This window comes from Mastomys coucha, unplaced genomic scaffold (assembly GCF_008632895.1).
Source record: "Mastomys coucha isolate ucsf_1 unplaced genomic scaffold, UCSF_Mcou_1 pScaffold12, whole genome shotgun sequence".
NCBI classification, from domain to species: domain Eukaryota; kingdom Metazoa; phylum Chordata; class Mammalia; order Rodentia; family Muridae; genus Mastomys; species Mastomys coucha.
Genome location: NW_022196894.1, coordinates 9,571,006 through 9,580,590, shown reverse-complemented (window position 1 = coordinate 9,580,590; position 9,585 = coordinate 9,571,006). Strand labels below are relative to the sequence as shown.

Genomic DNA, 9,585 nt, shown 5'->3' with positions numbered 1-9,585 from the left:
TGGGTCCATTGATGCATTTGTTTTATCATTATCTGCAGTTGTTCCTCTGGTAGAATCTTCTTTCCTGATGGCACATACCAGGGTTCTTTCTCCTGATCAAAGTGGTTGTTAGGACCACTTTGAGATGACCACCAGATCTTCAGCAGAGTACCGGAGCTTGGGTCCTAGTGGTTCTGGGTCTCAGACCACTATCACTGGGGCAACTCTTGAGGATACTGCCCTGGCCTCCTGGTCTGCCAGTTTATTTCCTCTGGCTACAGTGGAGTCACCCCCTGGTGGCCTGGACAGTGTATGATACTCACTTTTGCTGGCTTGTGCAGGCTTTTAACAAGACAAGAATTTCAGATTTGTGCTTCATCTCCTTACCTCCAGAAGTTAGCAGTCCTTACTGCTGGTAGATGGCACCATGAACATGTGCTGTGGCGAAGGCATACCTGCCATTGGTATAGATGTTGATCTTCTCGCCTTCCCCCAACTTAAGGGCCTTGGTGAGGGCAATGAGCTCAGCCTTTTGGGCAGAGTTTCCTTTAGTTAGAGCCTGTGCCCATGAGATTTGTTGTCCATCAACCATGGCAGCACCTTCTCTCCATTTTCCTTCTTCCAGAAAATTGCTCCCAGCAGTGAACCAAATAGCCTCAGCGTCCACCAGGGGCTGATCAGAAAGATCTTTACGCCAGCCATGTGCTTCAGCAAGCACTTGCTGATAGTCATGGATGGGAGGCTCAAGGTCAGAATCTGGAAGCAGGGTGGCCAGGTTCAGGTCCATGGGGGTACAAATGTGATTCTGTCAGAGTTGAGCAACAGAGTCTGATAGTGAGTCATATAAGCCTTCGTGAGCCACTGGTCAGGTGGCTGACGAACCACACTCTCCAGAGTGTGTGGAGCAGATACCACCAAGTCCTGTCCCATAGTTAATTTGTCTGCATCTTTAACTAGCATAGCAACTGCAGCCACGATTTGCAACAAGTGGGCCACCCTGCTGCCACTGGGTCCAGCTTTTTGGACAGATATGCTACTGGCCTTTTCTGTGGTCCCAGTTTCTGGGTCAAGACCCTTTTTGCTATACCCCTGTTTTCAGCCACAAACAAGTGGAAGGGCTTGGTCACATCTAGGAGACCCAGGGTAGGAGGTGACATTAGGGCTGTCTTAATGGCGTTAAAAGTCTATTGTTCTTTTTCTACCCAGAAAAAGGGCTGTTTGCTTTTGGTGAGTGGGTATACTGGAGTCGCCATCTCAGAGAATCCAGGTATTCATAGGCGACAGAAACCTACTGTGCTCAAAAACTCTCTGACTTGTTTTTGATTAGTGGGTGGTGGAATATGGAACACAGTTTCTTTTCTAGCCTCCAACAGCCACCTCTTTCCCTCTTTAAGTAGATACCCCAGGTAACTAACCTGCTGGCTGCAGATTTGAGCCTTCTTAGCTGAGGCGCAGTAGCCCAGTTCTCCTAGTTCAGTGAGAAGGCGTTTCGTTCCTTCTAAGCACAGTTCTTTGCTGGAAGAGGCTAAAAGGAGGTCATCTATGTATTGCAACAGAGTTACCTGAGGGTTGGCTGCCTGGAACATGGCCAGATCTTGGTGTAGGGCCTCATCAAAGATGGTGGGGGAGTTCTATTTATTTATTTATTTATTTATTTATTTATTTATTTATTTATTTATTTATTATATGTAAGTACACTGTAGCTATCTTCAGAAACTCCAGAAGAGGGTGTCAGATCTCATTACAGGTGGTTGTGAGCCACCATGTGGTTGCTGGGATTTGAACTCATGACCTTTGGAAGAGCAGTCGGCGCTCTTAACCGCTGAGCCATCTCTCCAGCCCAAAGATTTATTTATTATTATATGTAAGTACACTGTTGCTGTCTTCAGACACACCAGAGGAGGGCATTATCAGATTTCATTATGGGTGGTTGTGAGCCACCATGTGGTGGGGGAGTTCTTGAAGCCTTGGGGCAGGCAAGTCCAGGTGAGTTGGCCTGTCATACCCGAGTCTGAATCCTTCCATTCAAAGGTGAAATATTCCTGACTCATGGTGGCCAGAGACAGGCAGAAGAAGGCATCCTTGAGGTCCAGAACTGTGTACCAAGTTCTGGAGGGAGGCAAAGAACTCAACAGGTTATACAGGTTGGGGACCGTCGGGTGGAGGTCAGTCACCCACTTGTTTACTTCCCTGAGGTCCTGGATGGGCTGATAGTCATCGGTCCCAGGTTTCTGCCCAGGGAGGAGTGGGATGTTCCAGACAGACTGACATTTCCACAGAATCCCCAGCTCGAGGAGGCGTAAAATGTGGGGTCGGATCCCATCTTGAGCCTCCTTGGACACTGGCAGACTGTTATCAGACTGAATTGGGCTTTCAGGTCTACATGGATGGGGGGCCTATTTTTGGCTTTCCCCATCCCTGTAGTTTCTGCCCATGTCTGTGGGTAATTCTGCAACCATCAGTCAAAATCTTTAGCTTTTGACTCCCATCTTCAAACAATTGATATTCATCTTCTAACTTTATGGTCAATACCTAGATAGCCTCTCCCTGTCAGACCTTGAGCTATGGTCCCTCAGGGAGGAAATGGATTTGTGCCCCAATCTTAGTGAGGAGGTTTCTTCCCAACAGGGGGTAGGGATATTCAGGAATAACAATGAAGGAATGGGATACCCAGTCCACCCCAAGATCCACTGTTCTTTGGGTAGTCCATGAGTATTGTTTGTTTCCTGTGGCCCCTTGGACCCAAGACTTCTTATTGGAAATTGGTCTGTCTGTAATAGGACTGAATGTTGGGCTCCAGTATCCACAAGAAACTGGGTGGGTTTCCCCTCTACTTTAAGGGTTACTCTGAGTTAGGGGAGGGGGCCGGGTTCACTGTCCTCTTGCACAGCTAGTACCTTGGGGCCTAATGGTTTCTTCTGGGAGCCATAGGGTCCCTTCTTTTTCTTGGGACAGTCTATTGCCCAGTGACCTTTTTCTTTACAGTAAGCACATTGGTCCCTAGCCAGTGACACTCTTCTGTTACCAGGTACTGTCTTACTAGGTTCTCTAGTTTCTCTAACTACAGTGGCCAAGATCCTATGGAGGTTCTTCTCCTGTCTCTTCTCTCTTTTGAGCTCTCTAGCCTCCTGTTCCTTCTGTTTTCTCTCCTCCCTTTCTTCTTCTGACTCTGTTATGATATACATTCTCAGCTACTTGCACTAGCTCTCTCAAGGACTTGTCCTGTAATCCTTCAAGTTTCTGCAACTTTTTCCTGATGTCTCTGCTAGATTGGTCAATAAAGGCGACGGTAACTGTTGTCTTATCCTCTTCACTGCTAGGATCATAGGAGGTAAATTGGCAAAAGGCCTCTATGAGTCTAAGAAGGCTGAGGGAGACTCATTTGGCCCTTGCACTACTTCCCTTACCTTAGTCAAATTGGTGGGGTGGCGTGCTGCCCCCCTGAGACCTGCCGTCAGAGCCTGGAGGTAGACCTTCAAGTGTTCCTACCTTCTGAAGTGTTGAAGTCCCAGTCGGGTCTGGTCAACGGGAAGCCTTCGTCTACATCCACAGGCAGGAGGGAAGGGATGCCCATCATCACCTGGGACATTCTTCCTGGCTTCCAAGGGGATGCACTGTTTTTCTTCAGTAGTAAAGAGGACCTGTTGGAGCTGCTGACAATCATCCCATGTAGGCTGATGGGTAAAAAGGAGAGATTCTATTCTACTATAACAGAAGAGTGTATTCTGGTAACAGAAGAGTGTCACTGGCTAGGGACCAATGTGCTTACTGTAAAGAAAAAGGTCACTGGGCAGACCCTGGGGATTTTCAGAAAATGGGTAATTCTGAGACTTCCAGTTATAGAGGTCAGTGGAGGAGAAGGGCCAATACAGGAGCAGTTGACGACTTTGATAGTCGGGAGGTCTGTAAGTGGGGACTGGCAACACAGTCGAGGTGTCCATCAACACCCCACAGTGGCTCCAAGTCCCTAGGGCAGGTCCAGCAGCCTCGTCTACTGGTGAGGTGGGCGGCTGGGTAGGCCTTCCGACGCTGGAGGAGTGGAAGGACCCAATGCCTGAGGACGAAGGGCAGGGGGATATGAAGATGGGGGATCTAAGAGGAGCAAATTGGTGTCTTGATTAGAGGAGATGACCTCCTTTCGAGAGTTGTCTTGCATAGCCAAAATCTTATTGGGCCCTAGAAGTGTAACAAAAGGATGGACTCAAGATGGGGGGTTTGTGACCAGATCTTGCCACAAAACAATGTAGGGAACCTGGTCAGGATATCTCGCAGATGCAATCCCAAAGATCTTCTTCTTGACTGCCTGTATGGTGGGGAGGGAGAAAGATCCTTCTGCCAGCCACTTTGCCTGAAAAGTGGGCCATTTGGAAGATCAGAGAGTCATCCATTTGTCCTTTCTAACAGCAACAGACAACTTATGAGCTCTGGTTTTTACTTCACTCCAGTGTTTCAGGGTGAAGCCCGAAGGAGTTGAAGCAGTCTGTACCATTCTATCCAAAAATAACATCACTCCCAGTCTACACACAAACAGAAAAACAGAAAGTAAAATACCAATGCACCCCTGCCACTAGCGCCACAGGAGAAACACCAAATAACTCGGTAGAGGTCTTCTCACCAAAGACCTCTTGTGAAGTTGAACCCTTTCAACTTCCCACTGGGAGTCTGGAGCATCCTCCAGGTTATGGCCGCTTCTGGCTACCCCAGTCAAATGCAGAGCTTCAAAACTGAAACCAAGCTGACCAGCGGCTGAGTAGAGTCAAAGAAAGCAGAGAAATACAGACAAGATAAACACAGAAAACACAAAAACAACCACTGTACCTGCTCGACTGGTCCTCCGGTCTCCAGTCACTGGTCCTGAGAGAAGGACTATTTCCAGCTAAAGCACTAAATGTAAGACCAGAAGAGCCTTATGTCAGGATGTCCCATTCACAGAAAGAGAGAGTTAAGATTGGCTTCTAGTGAGTCTCTCTCTCCCTCCCTCTCTCTCTCCCTCCCTCCCTCCCTCCCCCCCCCTCTCTCTCTCTGGGTGTGTGTGTGTGCGCTTGTGTATAATACACATGTGCATGCATGTATATATAGACAAAACAATCTCAACTCTTCTTCCAAAGGCACTCTCTACTTTGCTACTTTGTGTTTTTCTGAGACAGGCTTGCCCACTGGTACCTGTAGCTTATTGATTAGGCAAGACAGGTTAGCCATTTAGCTCTATGGATCTACCTGTCTCTTCCTCACAATATTTGTATTACAATGTTAATTTTTTTCCCATAGATTCTAGGGGTAGAATTTAGATCCATGTTTGCAAGGCAAACACTTTACTTACTGGGTCATCTCAGTAAAAAAAAAAAAAAAAAAAAAAAAAAGGAAGCAGTCCAAATTGTAAATTCTAAAAGCATTTTTAAGAGATAAAAAAGAAGAGTTTGTGACAGGGATGCTCTATGGCTCATAAATATTTACTGTCTGCAGTGTCTGCTGACTGAACATGGTCACCAGCCTATGGTTACAGCATGTACCTGAGTTAGTCCACTTGGGTATGAGATATTGCTCAGTCACTCACTGTCCAAATGACTTGGGGAAAATGACTTTGGATTTCAGGATCCCCATCTGCAAAATGGAGTTTTTAATAGCACTCACTTCACAGGATTGCTGTGGAATTAATAAATTCCTGAAAGCTAAGTCTCAGGCCAGTGCCTGCCACACAGTAAGGACTGTAAATAGTCTCATTTGTCCACTCAGTCACTGTGCAGATGGGAAGACACTGGCCTAAGTGTCTTTTGTGCTATATTGACTAAGGAGGAGTGTTGGTGTGCTTGCCTCCTGCTTCAGATTTGTTTAGTCCCAGGTGCACAGTGTTCTGTATTCTTAATCACAGGTAGAGGTGGGTGGATCTATATAGGTACAAAGATGCTATAGAGAAATTCAGGTTGGCATGTGAACAACTCAACAGCAGGTTGAATGAGGTTTATTCTAGCTGCTCTGGTTCAGTGTGCCACTTGGTTGTTCCTGGTTTTCTTAAGCTGTTCTGGGAGCCTGTTTGATTTTCTCACAAAGGAGTGGCAGCAGCTGCTTCCAAGGTGTGTACTGAAGTCACTTTCAGACACCATCTTTGTGCAGCTGCTGGCGCTCCTGAGTCTCCAAGCTGGTCTGTTGGCTTGCTGCACTGAGCGTGGAGCGAGGAAGGTACCAAGCCAGGAAAGAAAATCACTCCTTCATTTTCTGAATCACTCTTTCATTCTGTCACTGTGCTCTAAGAAGATCAATAGAAGGAGAACAGATATATTTCTGTTCATAGTTTCAGAGGACTCTGTCCACAGTTCCTTGGCCCCATCTCTGTGTGGTGGTACCTCAAGAGGTGAGGAAGAGGGCACTGGGCAGAGCATCACCTGGAGCAGTAGGGCTTCCCTCATGCCTGGCAGGGCACAATGAGAGAAAGCAAATTGAAGTGACCAGTGGCATTGCATTGTGATCCTGAAGAGGTTGGAAACCATTGGAAAATTCATCACACCCCTCCTCTCCTATAAGAGACAGGTCAGAGAGCAGGTAGACCAGAAGGAAGAGGCTAATTAAGCCCCTACTACCTCATTCCCTAAAGACCATTCAGTTTAAAGGGCTCACTGTTTTGCCAATCATATTGTGCCTAATTGCTGATGTTCTATTCCATCCCTGGAAACTGTATAAAAACTCTCTGAACAGGTCAACCAGGGTCCCCTTCTCTCCTTTGGGTACAGGATGACCACCCCAACATGCTGGAACAATAAATTCCTCTTGCTTTTACATCAATCCCTGGCTCCACATTGCTCACTGGGGGGTGGGGTTGTGTCCCCATCAAGCTAAGGCTTGTCAGAGTCTTACAAACCCCTCAGTGGAGCCCCTCACCAACTATTCACATCCCAGGAATCATATCCATTGGTAGTCAAGTCCTTAGAGTGCAGATCATGTTCAGACCATAAGAACTGCTGCTGGGAAATTCTGAACTGGTTTGAATGGGCTGATTATAAATAAACACTGTTGGCTACTGTTATTGGCTAGGACTTGGACAGGTATTTCTCTTAAGGCCATTAAACCTTCTTTAAAAATTAAAAAATTAATTCCTCTTAAAATTTTTCTTTTTTGAAAATTTTATATGGCTATATGAAATACAGTGAAATATAATTATTTGTAGCTTCCATTTACATCCACTAATTCACTTTATATCCCCAACAAGATCCCTTTCTTCCAACTTTATGTCTTTTATTTGTGATAGCCCATCAAATAGTTAGTCCTGCCCACGTGTGTATGACTGTAGAATAAAATGTCTAAATCTATCTCTCTGTGTTTGTGTGCGTGTGCATGTGTGTGTGTACACCTGTTCCAGGTCATCCACATACAGATCAAAGGACAAGTTTCAGGAGCTTGTTTTCTGCTTCTACCATGTGGGATTCCCAGGCTTGGCGCCAGGCACCATTATCTGCTGAACTGTCTCCACAGAGTACCACTGAATCTTCTTAAGTTTTACCTTTTAAAATCTAGGAAATGGAAACAAGAATGGTCCATCTTTCATGTAGCTAATGGGAGGATTACAGGAGAGTACTATAAAGCTGAGGCTGGAAAATTACCTCCTGCAAGCTAACACTAGTTATTTGTTTTATGTATTTGTTTACATTGTCTCACTGGCTGTCCTGGAACTCACTGGCTGGGAATAGACTGCAGGGCTACACGTATGCTAGACCAGCAGCACTCTACCAACTGACTTGTATTCGTCTTGATCCAGCTTTAAATCTATTTTTGAAAGACTGAGCAAAAAAAAGAGAAAATTGTTTCATGAAATAATGAAACCCTAAACCCAGTGTCGATAAGTAAGAATCTATGAGAACAAGGCACACTCAGTCCTTTATATGTCATCTCTGTGACCTTCCTGAGAATGTCAGGGGTGAGTTGTAAAAGTATGGGGCTTTTCTATGCCTTACTCATTCCTGAGTAATGACACGGGACTATTTTTTATTTATAATGCTTATAGCCTTAAGCTACATGTACTCACCAACTAGCTCATAGCTTACACTGCACATAAACATTATCCCTACAGTGACTGTGAGAGAGTAGTCTGGCTTTCAAAGCTTTAACTCTTTTAATTATTTTTATTTTAATTTTATTTAATTATTTTTAATTATTTTAATTCCTTAAAATTCTTTTAACTAAAAAATGTATTTTTTAATCATGTGTATGTATGTGTGCCTGTATGTGTGCCTGTATGTGAATATGCCCCATGTGCGGTTGTGTCTGCAGAGGCTAGAAGATCCCCTGGATCCCTTGAGGCTGGTATTCACAGGTGTTTGTGAGCTGCCTGGTGTAGGTCTGGGAGCTGGTCCTCTGAGAGAGCATTGGTACTCCTAGCTGCTGAGCCATCTCTGCAGCCCCTCATACACTGCAGGCATTTTCTTGCTGACCTGTTAGAGAGGTTTATTGATCCTACTGTAAAGTATGACTTTGGATTGGGGTCTCCCAGAAAGAAAGTCTTTGAGAAAAGAGTTTAGGCGCCCTTTTGAGACCTTATATGAAATACCACCGCAACATAATTTGAAAAGAAGAGGGATGTTAGTAAGGGATGTCATGCAGATTGGTAACCTCCATCAGGGAGTTATGTAATGAGTGCAGAGCATAGCCTTTTGGGTGGATGGGGGCTTGGGTGCTTCTCCTCGGACTCAGCAGTCACTGGTTGAGTGCTTCTCTGGGGGAAAGATCAGTGTGGGAAAACCTGCTAATTAAGGTTGAAGTCCACAACTGACCAGATAGCCTCTGGGCTCAGTGTGTAATGGAAGACTCTATTAATGGGGCTTCTCCTCTGACCTTGTCTGGGGAATTCTAGACCCCCCACACATGGTTCTACCTGTGGAATGTCACATAGCCTCAGTTAGATTACAGGATCAATTTCCTTTCTCCTGATAGAACCTGTTTAGCTAGCACCTGAAATTTCTGAAATGCTTCCCCATGCTAATGAGGCATTTTGGTATGCTAAGCCCCTAGCCTATCCTGGATGTCCCTACCCTCAGTCCCACAAAGCTTCAGAAGCTTTGAATCACCCAAAGTAAAGTTGATCTGACTTCCTGCAGCTGTTCCTGGTGTGAGTTATTCACCATATGTACCCACAAGGCTTCCAAACTCTGCTTTTCATCTCTGCTCCCTTCGCCCACAATCCATGAAGGTAGGGAGAACCAACAGATCGGAATTAACTCCCTGGCATTTCTAGAAATAGGCATATTCCCTACAATGGTTCTGTGTATTATTAGATATTTAAAAAAAATAAGAAGGTTGTCAACTCTGGGTACTGTCAGAGTATGTTGATTAATTCAGACTCCCTGTGACCTTGAACAAGCACTTAACTCCTATGAACCTCATTAAGACAGTAGTCAGGATTAAATGAGATAATGCTTGGCAGCAAGTGAGTGTCCCATACATTTTAATTGTTATTAATACTTACTGGATTGTACTATATATTCACAGACTGAATCAGATTCATAAAACTTTTATGAAAATTATGTCTGTTTCTTTTAAGAATCCCTGAGCATGTAATAAGATTCTGTAATTAAAATATTCAACACATCTGAGAGGCAGAGAAGTCAAATATTAATGAAT

The 9,585-nt window shown here is 45.0% G+C and overlaps 1 pseudogene; it reads right to left on the bottom strand.

The window, feature by feature from the left end:
• Nucleotides 1-385: 385 nt before the first annotated feature.
• Nucleotides 386-3,553, bottom strand: LOC116086229 (annotated as a pseudogene).
• Between the last annotated feature and the right edge of the window lie 6,032 nt (nucleotides 3,554-9,585).